The following is a 14,092-nucleotide window of genomic DNA, read 5'->3' as shown; positions in this document are numbered from 1 at the left end:
TGGCACTTTAGTCAGTCCTTTGTGGTGAAATGGTGGGATTTTGAAGAGGATTTTTGTAGGTACCTCCAAGTGCAACAGAACGCATCAGCCTCATCAGGAGGAGAACTGAAGGCCTGAAAAGCCACAGAGTAACATGTGGGGAGGCGGAAACCCGTCTCCTCGGAGACTGTGGGTGCAGGTGTCCGGATGTGCGGTAAATGCGGAGAGAGAGACATACAAAGAGACATACCCAAGCACCCTGGTTATTGATTTGTGTTGTGCAAAGGATGACCAGCCCTGTCTTTAGCCAGAGGCCTAGGCAAAGGGACAGGGACCAGGGGAATCAGTGAAATAGGGAGTGTGAGTGGGGCAGAGAGCTGGACTGGAGCCAGGACATCCGAGTCCTATAGGGCTGACCCTGTGGCCAGCCGCTCTGAAGATGTGGGCGTGTGGCTCTACCATCGGAGCCCCACGTTCCCCCCCTATAAAGTGGGGAGGGCCAGTGAGGTCGCTGCCACCTCTGATTTCCTATGACTGTCCCATCTGAAAAGGGGAAGAGAGTAGGGCTGGGGTGGGGTGGAGAGCGAGAGGGATGGAGAAGGAGGAAAGAGGGAGAGAAAGGAAAGAAATAGACAAAGCCAAGGAGTGGACGTGAATGAAGCAGAATCGAAGGTAACAGAAGCAAGAGGAGAGAAGGGGAGAGAAAGAACAGGTGAGCACTTACCTGAGAGCTGGCATTGTCGGAGGAAGAGAGAGGAAGGAAGCACATCACAGACCCCAGAGGCAGTGTGTGCTCGAGTCCCCATGTGACTCATGGCGCCAGCCTGAAAAAAACCAGGGGGGGCCATAGTGCCCCTGAAGGACCCCCTGGACCTGTGATGGGCTTGGGCAGTCTCTCACAATGGAGCTAGACAAGGGAAGAAATGGCAGACATGTTTTGGTGATAAAATCACAGATTTTAGTGATGGGTTGGCTGTGGGAATTAGTGGGGGGGAGACGTGGCCAAAGGCGGCATCCAGGTTTCTGGCTTTCACAGTCAACGGATGATGGGGCCACTTGTTGAGATGGGAAAGATGGGAAGCCGACCACGTTTGGGGGACTTGGCTGTGCTGACTTGGAGATGCCCATAAGAGTTCCAAGTGGACGTGGTGAAGGAGATTGGATGGATCTGGAGCTCCAAAGAGAGGTCGGTGGGCTGAGATGGAGGTAGAAAGTTGGTAGCCATGCGTATACAGGTGGTTAATTCCCCACCAGAAGCATCGTGGCCCAGCAGTGTTCTTGGACTCTTTCATAGGAGTAGAAAAAGAGAAGGCTTCGGGGAGGAAGAGAAGGCTTTGGACCCATGCCCCGCTCAGAGCTCAAGCAGGGTGGAGAGTATAAGACATGGGTTCCCTGGAAAATATGAGACATGGATGGGTTCCTTACAAGAATGACAACACACCTCAGCAAAGCCTGTTCCCCTCGACCAGGACCCAGAACCCCTCCATCACAGAGTTCTTGCCTATGAGCACACGCTCAGCCTCAGGATCCTTTCCTCCAGTGGCTCCTACCCGCTCTGAATCCTCTCCGTATACAAGCAGGCACACCTGTTCCTCTCCTGCCCTGGAGGTTTACCCAAGGCTCCTGTTCACAGAAATGGTGCTTGTCTTGCTGCAAGCCTGGAGCTGATGTCAGGTGGGGCTGGTTGGGGCTCCGGGTGTGTGACGGATCTGGGATTATTGGGAGGAATCGTGCAGTAGGAGTGCCCAGTAGGTGCTCAGTGAAGACGTGTGGGATGAACAAATGTCCAGCTGAGTGGGTGCCTGAAGCCTCGTGGGGGCAGAGGCGTAAGGACTCTGTCTGATGACCTCAGGACTGAGCTGAGCTAAGCCGAGTCTGGGGGGTGTTCCATGAACAGTGATCTGTGTACTCACTGTGGTCTACTGACATCTCCCTCTGTTCTCAGACCTACCATGAACCTGGCCTCTTGGTTTCCGCTCCTCGAGGAAGTGCCTTTACTGCAGTGCACTTTGGCGCAATGCTATCAGTCTGCACCGAGAGGCTTTGGAAGAACAGCCCTGGGAAATCTTGGTGGTGTTTATCACGAGGGTGTCATTGGCAGTGTTCCTTGCATTACACAGTGTCCTTGTGGGGGCCAGTGGGAGGCATTGGCTTCAGGCTTCCATATCCAGAACAGTGGGCTTTTCTGAGCAATCATCTTATTTATGTCCTATGAACCCCATGACCAGTGTAACTGGTCAGGTTTTCCTCATCCATCTACTGCTAGAAAATACAGCTTTAATGTGTGGCTTGGCCAAAGAAAATGAGTTGTTTCAGCCTCACCGTGGGCTCCAATTTATGCCTTTACTCTTGGTTTGGCTTTTTCTTCTCACCTATTTTTCTTTAGAGATTTTCTATTGCTTTTTTCTTAATATAAAACAAATATAGATGCTCTACAAAAGTTAAGAAAACATAAAAAACTATAAAGAAGAAAACCAAGTCAGTTGTAATCCCAACCCACTCTTTGTGGCAATCTGTTAAATTTTGTGTTCAGCTTACCTGTCTCTGTCCTATACACACATGAGCACATGAGCGCATGACACATAGGTGCACAATATTCAGATAACAATTTCACCATATTATACATAGTGTTTGGTAACTTTAAAAATAGTAATACACAATATGTAATACATAATACGATTTTTACTTGGTTACTTATATATCTTAGAGTATTTTACATAATCCCTGTAAGCCATCTTAAAGCTTCTAAAATAGAGTGCGTTATAAATAAAATAAATGTAAGATCTAAGGCAGAGACTTCCAGGGAAGCTTAGGCCTGAGGCAAGTCAAGTGCTCGGGGTGGAGGTGCTCCCCAGCAGCCGGAGGCTCTGGATAGGGGTGCGAGAGCTGCCCTGTGGGTGGAATTGCTCTGGGAAGGTTGCCTGAGTTCTTGATAGAATTTTGAACATCCTGGAAGAAATTCACGTGTGCCCATTGGATCCCACAGTCAGACTGGAAGAAACTTACCTATGGAACCTGCAGACAGAGTACTGAGGCTGCTATGAAGTGTTGGAATGGGGGGAAGGCACACCATCTGAATGCCCTACCACTCATCTGAGCAGAGACAGCAGACCTCACCTTAAAGCAACAGGATGTCTCCTGGTTACAGACTGGGCTGTAACCTGAGTGTACAGACTATGATGGTGCTGATATGTGGAGATAGCTCCTGATACGTTTTTCTGTATCAGCAGGCTGCTTTATTTCCCTGTAGCCTTTCCACCAGTGATGCTGGGGGAAGGAGAGAGGGAATATACCACAGAGTAGGGAAGAAGGAAGCCAGGACCTAGAGATGTTTCTGCTCCACTGGAATAACTCTTATTATTGAGCCCTGACCCGGTACCGGGCACTCTTCTGAGTGTTTTATGTGTGTTCGGCATTGAATCCACAAAGCAACTCGATTAGATGGTAGTAGTAGGATTATACCCATTTCACAGATGATGAAATAAGAGGAAGAGAGGAGTCAAGCAACTTACTCAAGGTCATGCAGCTACTAAGGGGTGGAGCCAGGTCCAAAGTCAAGGGGCCTGACTACGGATGTCACACTTAATGCACGAGGCTCCAGGGTCCACACAGGAATACATATAAGAACACCCTTCTGGTTCCTGGAGGAAGACAGAAAGCAGGAGAGGAAGGTGAGGGTGGATCTGAGAGCTGGTGCCCCAGCGCCCCACTTTGGGGTGAGGGTGCTGGTGGGGGGCACTGTGGGCTTGGAGACCCTTAGGCAGGTTTGGAGGAGGGGTGGATGTGTGGAGAGGACAAGCAGATGGGAGCAGGCCTGGAGAGGGGCTGCAGCACCATGGGAGTGACCCATGCAGGCACCCAGGGCCTCCACGATAAGCCTGGCAGTTCTGCCTTCCATCGGGGGACAGGCCGGGCGCTCGGCGTGGGTGGGGACAGGAGCAGACGGCCACATCTCATGCCCCTGTATGTGAGGATAGCTGAGCTTCCTGGCACCCCACCCCATTGTGGGATGGGGCAGATGAGCCTGAGTATATCTGAAAAGAGATTCTTTTAAGCTGGAAGAAGTGGAGTTTTCTTTAAGTTTACAGTGCATTTTTGTCTGCTGTCATCAGCACTTGGGGCTGATGAGCAAGAGATCAAATTTTAGACCTGTTTTGTTCGGTATGGTAGCTACTAACCACCTGTGGCTACTGAGCAGATGGAATGTGGCCAGTCCTTCCTGAGAGGTGCTATCAATCTCAAAGATACCCTGGATTTTGAAGACTTTGTATGACAGAAAGAATAAACTATCTCAAGAATTTGTGTATTGATAAGTTTAATGGTACTATTTTGGACATATTAGGGATAAGTAAATTATTAAAGTTAATTCTACTTTTATTAATGTGAAATTAAAAATTACATGTGTGACTTATTATATTTCTGCTGGATAGCACTGTTTTAGACAAGGTGGAAAATCGTAAAAAAAAAAAAAAAGAAGGAAGGTTGTGATTTTTTGCACATTTTATGACACTGTATTTCTGTGGCATAAGATGCATCTGAAGAAGGAATGTACCCTTTCAGAGATAGCGTTAGGTCGGGTTCCTGGGCAGAGTGCTTTAGTGGGATCTGATGACAGGAAACCAGGGGAAGCCCAGTGAGCCAGCCCTGGGAGGGTGGCGGAGGGGTGGTGAGCTCCAAGAGGGGGCGTGCTCCTGGGAGAGCCAGCAGCGTCTCTGAGTTTCCGGGCACCCGTCCCCTTGTCTGCTCCCTGCCGGCATATGTTCTGCCTCTTCTATCGGTACTTTGCCCTGCTTCCTCCGGGCTTGCCCAGACCTGCCTCCTGTCCGCCTCTCAGCCCCGGCTCCTCCTGATGCAGGCATTCTGGTCAGTGAGATTCACCTTTTCACACCAGGCCATGTCCTGGCCACTGACCACCTGAGGATGTCAGTCCTGGGCTGGGTGCCGACCTCGATCCACTCAGTGACTGCCTCTGTGTGGATGCCAACTTGACGTGTGTCCCTGAGCACAGGGCAGGGAAGTTGGGCCTGACAGGCACTATGATAACGGGGGTCAGTCAGGAGAACAGAAGCAAAGACCGGCAGTGTCCATCCCAGCACCACGCTTAGGGGCAGTGTCGGCCCCAAGCACCTGTCCAGGAGCGATGTCTGTACCTCCCCAGGTGGAGGTGAAGGCAGAGCCTGTGAGCTTGATGCTACTGAGTATTTAAGATCTATTATCAGTTCCTCTGTGCCTGTTGGATCATGTGACTCTTCATGTAGCTTGTCCACAGGCAGGAGTGCACTGGTGAACCATAATAGGTACCCTGGCTACCTGGAGAGGTACTTATTTCATTTGAAAGCGACACATTGGCATCCTGGTTATGCATTCCTCTCTGTGAAGCTGGTTGCATGAGTCAGCCCCCTGTTATCACAGTTATGGGTCTGACCTGGTGTGCCGTGATTTCACGAAAGATGGTACCACTTAGACAAACTTCCTGGAAGCCATCTAGGGGGCCTTAGCTTGTGCCATCCCTCCACCTAACTTTTACAGAATGGCTTCAGGCTGACAACTTTCTCTTGCTCTCAATGGCAAGCATTTGGTCCCATCAAAATTGTCATCATTGTTGGACTCCCCTGGTGGCGCAGTGGTTGAGAATCTGCCTGCTAATACAGGGGACACGGGTTTGAGCCCTGGTCTGGGAAGATCCCACATGCCACGGAGCAACTAGGCCCGTGAGCCACAACTACTGAGCCTGCGCGTCTGGAGCCTGTGCTCCGCAACAAGAGAGGCCGCGATAGTGAGAGGCCCGTGCACTGCGATGAAGAGTGGCCCCCACTCGCCACAACTAGAGAAAGCCCTCGCACAGAAACGAAGACCCAACACAGCCAAAATAAATAAATTAATTAATAATTTAAAAAAAATTGCATCATTGTTGTCATCACCAGGTCTCACTGTAGATGGGGTGACATGTTCTCCTTGCTTGGGACCCCTGAAACCTGTCCTGTTACCTTCCCAGATGCTTATTAGGTCCCCTGATGGGCCAGAATCAAAGACGATGCTTTGAGTGTGTTTATGTGAGCACTTGGGGTGGCATGTGGGAGGGCGACTGGGGCTCCCATAGCCGAGTAATTAAACAGGAGAATGTGTCTGATGTCCAGGTAATTACTGCTGAGCATCTGCTAAATACAGAGTTTCATTGATGGCTGGCGTTGTTAGGCACAAGAGGGCTGGTGTGTTTGCACTCCACATGGCAAAGGGATGATTTAAAATCTGTTCCCATCAGCGGCCCCTGGAGCAGCCCCAACATAAATTAAGGAAGCCTGGAGCTTATGTAACCTGACCCAAAAATCACTTCCAGAAAGGGGCACAGGAAAGCTCCTCTGCTCCGGAAAGGCTGCTAGAAATAACAGCATGAAATGATCGACTCTTGACTGAGAAAGGACCCCTGGGAGTTGGTCAAGCTCACGCGTCTGACTGTTGAGGAAACTGAGGCAGCGCAGGGAAGGGAAGGTACCACAGGGTCGGTGACAGAGCCAGGACTGGCTGGCCACCCCTTCCGCCCAGGACATCCCCCCATGGGGACCCCAAAGCCCAGCCTGCCCTGACAGATCCCTCGGAGGCACTTAACGGAAACCCTGGGCCCCTGCCCACCGGGCGAGTGGCAATCCTGGGGTGGCCTTCAGCTCATCCTGCCGCCTGGCCACATAGGGGGCACGCTGCTCACCCCACGTCCTCCCTGCCGAATGGTCACATGGGCTGAGACCCACAGACGAAGGGCAAGAGGAATCTGGGGAGGTCTCCCGTCTGGTTTGGAGGGCTTTTTCTTTTTCCCGTCCATGCCTGAGGGCAGAGCACTCTGGATCTCCTGGCTCTGGGGCCTCTTTCTTCATTGACTACTAGTTAACTGTTTTAGGCTCTGCCCTGGGATGTGTGGTGTAACATCTTCTCTCCACCCTCGCTCCCTAATCGCCCCTCCCTAGGCCTCATCAAACGGTGGGTGGTCGCCAACCAGCAGAGAAAATTCTATTCCAACACAGCCTCGCAGTGGTGGCAACTGGAAGGTGTAGCGGAAGCTCACCTTGGGCTGCACTCTCCACCCAGTCTTCCTGTGGGGAGTTAACTTGGAGGGTGGGAGGAGGTGTCCAGCCCATTCTAGGCCATTCTGGTCAAGGTGTATGACAGGTCTGGGCTCTGATCTGGTCCAGTGGTCCCAGACTTGGGATCTCTAGAGGACCCATCCCAGGGTGCTGCTCTGGGAAGCCTGGTGCCCCCAAGCCCCTGGCGGAGCCCCCACGGAGCCTTCTGCTAGAGGCTGCAGTGGCCACCACAGCTTTTAAAGCATCTTCCTCTGACCGTCAAGACCCTGACTTCGGTCTCCGTGGAGCCTGCCACCATTAGGACTTCAAATTTCTGCTACCCAAATGCAATCATTCATTCAATTAACAAGCATTTATTTGCAAACTTTCCCGTTTTTGAAATAATGCTTTATGTTACCAAAACACTAAGTACATTTTTTTTTTTTGGTGATACCTCTTCGAATCTGTGTCCAGGAGCATACAAATTTACTGTTTATCTTCCCTGCTTTACATAATCTCTATAATTGTCACTTTTCAATGGCTTTGTAAGAGTCTGTCAAATGGCTGTATAGTGTTTAATCATTCCCCTGCTTTGTGAAACTGGGAATAAGTAAGTCATGTATTTGTATTTTTTAATTTTTATTTTATATGGGAGTATAGTTGATTTACACTGCTGTGTTATTTTCAGGTGTACAGCAAAAGTATATTGTGTGTTTAGCTTTTTTATACTGCTTTTTTTTCCCCTTTGGTAAATTCTGAGGAGGGGATTATTTTGAACACTTTTAGCCGTTTAAAGTGCAGAGTTGAATTATATGCACATTTAAGTGACCAGACTTGAGCTCTAACAAAAGAGAAGGGGTGGAGACACACACACACACATACACACACACACACACACACACACACACACACACAGAGCTCTGCTGACCCCTAAGCCAGCTTCCCTCCCTCAAGCCTCCCATTCTGGTAGCCACACCCTCATTAAAGACTCTGGTATTAAAGATGCGTGGCTTTCGTGTTCTCTGGCACCTTAGGGTCCACCAACTGCTTCGTCTGGTACCCAGCCAAAAGAAGGGCCATCTGTTCCCGGGAAAGACGACGTGGCAGCGTCCAGCGTGGTGCCTTCCCCAGGGACTCTCAAGGGCAGTTTTGACTATATAGACTTTCAAACTCACCCTGGTGTAAGAAGCAAGCCCACTTAATACTTTCCAAAAGGTTGCTTGTCAGTGTCACTGTGAGTGACACTAGATCCTCTCACCAGTCATTGCACACCCCATGCATCCCAGCTCATTCCCAGATTAAATAAATGAAAAGCAGTACTTCAGGGCTCGCTGCCCAATTTGCCTGTGTTTGCTCCGTGTTTCTTTTTACTTTTTGTGTTTCCCCAAGAGGCACTTCCCTGGCTATGGACAGGATGAGTAGGACAGTGCATGGAGAAAATTGGTGGCTTGGAAGGCCATGAGAGGGCCGGGCCAGGTTTGCAGATGTTGGAATTTTGGGGCTACAGGGAGTGAATGCGGTGGGGAATGGGGCAGAAGTGGGGGAAACACATACATGCAGAACCCATTAGGGTCCCAGGGGCAGAGGGAACCCCTGAGACCAGGAAGAAGAAATAGAACAGAAGGATGATAACGTCATGCTAGACTTGTCGAGGGCCAGGGCGTTTAAGAAGAAAGCAGTCAAGTGGAGTGCGTGGGATGTGGCCAAGACAGCCAGCCAAGGGCATGGATAGAAGAGCAGACCTTGGCAAGCTTGCTTTCTGGCATAGTGGGAGGAGCTCACGTGGGGGGGTAAGGAGGGGATGGGGGGTAGTGAGCCTCCAGGTATAGACCACTTACCTGAGAGTTTCAGCAACCAAGATTAGAGAACCTGTAATACCAGCTGGAAGAGGCAAGGAGATTTCAGAGTAAGGAGAGTCATGGCAGCTTCCAGAAAGGGAAGCTGCCCTGGAAAGAAGGTTTGTGAAAGAGTTAGGGAAGGGACGGGGGTGGAGGGAAATAAGAGGAGAAACCATCCTCCCAGAGGTAGGAAAGCTGTATACAAACCCTGTTGGGCTAAGAGAATAGCCCGTGTGTGATATAGTCCCTGGGCTTCTGCCCTGTGTCTCACTTGGGTGTTCGTTTTGGAGGAGTGAAGAAATATGAACTTGGCAGCCTCCCAGCCAGTCCTGGGGTGGGAGCTCCACTCTGCGGGGATTCTTTGGAGCGTCCATCGCGGCCTCACTGCTGCCCTGGCGCAGAGTCCGTTCCCAGATTCTCAGCTTCCCCTGAGCAGCCTGGGTGAGGATGAGATGCTGCGGAGAGCAAGGAATCACGGGCCTTGCCCTGGGCCTTCCCTGCCTGCTGGGAGCATGAGGTCTAGTGCAGAGGGTGGTGGGGCTCATGGGCAAAGCCACCTGGGTGTCTAGCTTGGGGCTGATGTCCGGGAGAGGCACCTGGCTCTCTGGGGGAGGAGGGGTTGGTTCTGGATTGCAGGGGCAATTGGGGGGGCAGCAGGGGGGGAGGGCTTTAAGTTGGGCCCAAAGAGGTCAGAGGTGTGTACTCCATGGATGTCCTTAGTCTGTCCCCCTGGAACCCTAAAACAGACTTAAACCTGTCTTGACCACAGTTCTTCTCCTGGGGATACTGGCCTGTTTGGTCTTAGATTTATTTTTGTGGACAAGCTCTTATTCTTTCTTTTGTTCAAACCTTGTGAACTCGAAAAAAAGACACCCAATTAGAATAAAACTTAAATTGAAACACCAATGAAAACATATCATCAATTAAAATAGAGCACTAATTAAAGTGCTTCCAACAGGCAGCAGCCAATAATGGCCCTGTGGCCTGGAAGCCCCAGCCTTGGTCATGGGACGGCTGGAGGGCCAGCCAGACATACTGCTGGTTTGGGGAGTAGGAAACGGAAGGCTGACTTTGGGCCCTGGGAACAGGACATCCCTCTTGTTGAGTCCTTCTACCTGTGGCACAGTTGGTGACCCTGTTGCTCCTTTTCCTGGAGGCAGAGGGGCTCACAGCTGCTGCTGGCTCCATACGGAGTGGAGCAGAGCCTGTCCCCATGGGGCCCAGAGTAGGAAGGGCTGCAGGTCACACACAGGGCTTCACAGGCCACAACTGGCAGAGCCACCTGGACTCAAAGCCACATGCACATTTGCGGGTGCTCGTTTCCTTTCTCTTGGTAGTGAGGCTCTGAGAACCACTCTGTATGTGTAGCTTTGCTCCACGGGTCCCTGGAGCGCAGGTGGGGTGAACCCCAGGCTCCCCCTGACCTGGCAGGCCTGGCATTCATGGCCGTGTGCCACCTGGGCCCTCAGCCCTGTCTTCCTCATCTCCCACCGTGCCTGTGTGTACAGAGGACCTCTGTTCGGCCACTCTGGTCCCCTGGCTAACTGGCAAGCTGTTGGAAGTAATAAGGTGTTCCTCTAAAACTGTCCCTGGTTACCCTCTCCTCAAGGCCCAGTGAGACACGTCTTCTTGCTTCTCCTCTAAGTCGGTCTGTTGACCTTGACCGGCCTGTCTTGCATCATTATGTGCATATCCACCTCCATCCTTCTGTACAAGTCAGGGTATATGTTAATATATAGTATTAAGTTACATCTTTCTTGTATAGGAGACTGCGTGTTTTTAAGGGTAGCGATTGACCTTTGCTTAACTTTTTATTATCCACTAGTTTTTATAGTCATCAACTCAAACTTTTAGAATTTTATTTTACTCATCTAAGGAAGCATTCTAGTTTGACAGGAACAAAATGTCTGTGGAAAGGCCCCTCCGGTGTCTGGCCAGCCTGCCCCACCTACAGAGGCTGGACCACTGGGCTGTAACGCCACCTACCTGATGTGAGCTCACTTCAAGAGCAGGCGAGTTCTTAGGAGAAAATCAATAACCTCATGTGTGCTTGTCTTTTTTTTTTTTTTTTTTTGTGCTTGTCTTTTAAGCCCAATGCTCTTAAGTGGCAGCAAGCTCTACCAGGAACAAAAGAAGGAAGAAATTAGGTAAAGGGAGAATCAATATTTGTGTTGGGTTTTTAAAGACTTAACAGTCTGTTACTAGCCTTGGTTCCGGGGAACAGTAGCTGTTATTGCAGGGCTTCTGGAGCGAGCCTGGGGAAAGAAACTCCGTGTTTGGAATTTGCTCGTCTACCTCCAAGCCTGGAAATAGAACGGGTGTGGCAACCCCTGCAGAGCCCTGTTCCTTCTTTGTAGCGTTGTATGTTTTTACCCAGCTTCCTGTTTAAGGCAGAGATGAGGAGAAGCAGGCCCAAGTGTTGACAGCCTATCGTGTCCAGTGTCCCGATCCCCAGACCGCATCCCCGGAGAGGGAAAACAGATGATGGAAGTGGGCATCTCTGTTGCCTGCCCTTCTCCAGCCATATATCAGCTTTCATTGAGGAGGCAGCTGGTGGGGAGGTGGGGCTCAGGGACAGTACTGCAGGAGGTCACAGCATCTCTGCTGGGGACAGGATGAAGGCTTCCTCACTGGAGAGATGCTTTCAGGAAAGTGGTGCATCCTGGCCTCTGTTGTCTCAAGAACAGCAGAGAAGATGGGTCAGCTGTGACCTCGCGCCCCAGCCCTGGATCTTTTCGTGTCTATTCACCTCCATCTGGCCCTCTTCCGAGCCCCGCTGCAGCTAGTTGCTTTTGCATAAGGTTCCTTCACCTCCTCTTTTAAACCTCCTGATCTGTGGGTTCTGGACCGGGCTGGGCAGTCCTGGGGTCAGGAGAGGGCTTGCAAAGACCTGGGCCCTCATCCCCAGCTGTCAGTGTGGCTGGAGCTCCCACTTGCTCACCTTTCCTCAGGTTGTTTGGAGACCTGTGCACACATGCTCCTGTCCTGGAATGTCCCCCCCACCACCCTCCTTATTCCGCTGGCCTTTTCTAACCCTTGTCTCAGGCCCCCACTGATGGACCTCTCCTTTGACATAATTTGCCTTCTCGCACTTCTCCTCCCCACTCCCCTCTTCCTCTAATGTTCTATTTCTCTCCCGAGAGCCACAAGCTCAGAGTAAAAAAGAAATCAGTGGACTCAAAGGAGAGAAATCATTATTCTCTCTCTCTGTAACCCTTTCCCTCTCTTTTCATAAAACCAAAACAGCAGGTGAGGGACAGTATCACCATGGCTGAGAAAAAGAGGGAGTGGTGGAAGGCACATGGAGGGGATGTGTCAGGAAGAAGCATGGTTTGTTCATTTCTTCAGGGCAGCATGTGTTTTCAGAATACCTCGCTGCCAGAGGGGCTGCCCACGGGGGTGGGAAGACAACCCACTGGCCTGTTCTTGAGCGGCCCACAGTCATCAGCCCAGTATCTCCAGACCTGGGGTCCCTGCATGGGCCTCTGAGAGGTCAGAGATCAGAGATGTTGCGTGTGCAGGTGCATTTTTCTGGGAAGAGTTTCTACAGTTTTCCTCAGATTCCTGAAAAGGTTCAAGATCTAAGACTTTCAAAATTTTTTTGACCATGACCTGCAGTTAAAAAGACCCGTCTAGACCTTGTCTCACACATCTGTGTATGTGTGTGCGTGTGTCTATGTATGTGTGTGTGTATGAGAGAGAGAGAGAGAAAGAGAGAGTGTGTTAGTTTTGTGGGTGTCTATATCTATTTCTATATCCATGTCTATCTATATCATCTCTGAAACAAAATTTCCCCAAACACTACTTACCCTTCTACATGCAAATCAATGTGGTATTTTCTATTTTACTCTTCTTGATTCTATAATAAACTATTCTATTCTGTTTCATTAAAAAAATACTGATTATAGCCCACAAAATTGATTTCATAACCCAGTAATGAGTCACAACCTGAACTTTGGAAAACACTGATCTAAAGGAAAGTGTTAAGGATCACTGATCCGGGAACTCCGGCACATTCTTGATGAGGGCGTTTTGGCAATATCAATGTACAAATACATTCACCCATTGACCCTGATGTTCCTACAGGGATGTTCTACTTCTAGGAATTTCTAGAAATCCCATTACTAGGAATTTCTCTTACAGATATACTCATGCACAATGATGTTCAAGATAATTCTTTGCTTTGTTGTTTATAATAGCAAAAGACTGGAGACAACTCAAATGTCCATCATGATGGGACCGGTTGAATAACTAATGGAACATCCACACAATGGAAGAATACTCTGCAGGTGTTAAAGAAGAAAGGGAAGCTCTCAATGACCTAAGTTGGAAAGATTGCCAAGATATATTAATTCAAACAACAAGGTGCAAAATAGCATGTTTAATCTGTTACCTCTGGAGTGAAAAAGGGGGCAATTAGATTCTATATTCATACCTGCTTATATTGGGTTGGACCATATGAAATTCCCCTTTTTTTTTTTTTGCTGTACTCAGGCCTCTCACTGTTGTGGCCTCTCCTGTTGCGGAGCACAGGCTCTGGACACACAGGCTCAGGGCCCAGCCGCTCCACGGCACGTGGGATCCTCCTGGACCGGGGCACGAACCCGTGTCCCCTGCGTTGGCAGGCGGACTCTCAACCACTGCGCCACCAGGGAAGCCCTGAAATTCCAATTTTTTAAAGATCAAAATAATTGAATATTGGCAGTTTCACATGGTTCAATATAATGTGCATAAAGGAAGTATAAGGTAAGAACGTGTGGGAGAATTCTTGCTGGGACCTGTTAAAATAAGGAATCCCATTGGTTAATGGGACAGGAAAGGGGCTCACTCTGAGCTAAGGCAGAACTGAGGGCAGTCCCATGGCCAAGTGGAGAATAAGCAGAGGCCGCTGGTCCCTGTCCTCGTGCCCGAGACCGAGGCAAGACGAGCCCCAGACGGGGCAAGAGGCTGGGATGGAGTGGGCAGCTGGAGAATCCCTCTGTCTCCCTCCTTTATCCCTCCCTCTTTCTAGATATCAAGTGTGAATGGTATGGTGGGAATGAGATAGAAATTTAACTTTCAAAATTTTAAATTTTGAACGCAATTGCATGTGTCAAAAAAAGCATCACCCAAGGAATGTTGATACCTGCAGACCGGACCAAGTAGGGCTTTTGACTTCTCAGGGCTGGGCTGGAGAGGGCTGAGGATTCAGGAGAGCTGCCCACAGGCACAGAACATTTT

Source organism: Lagenorhynchus albirostris, chromosome 5 (assembly GCF_949774975.1).
Source record: "Lagenorhynchus albirostris chromosome 5, mLagAlb1.1, whole genome shotgun sequence".
Taxonomy (NCBI): domain Eukaryota; kingdom Metazoa; phylum Chordata; class Mammalia; order Artiodactyla; family Delphinidae; genus Lagenorhynchus; species Lagenorhynchus albirostris.
Note: the sequence above shows the minus strand (reverse complement) of the source record.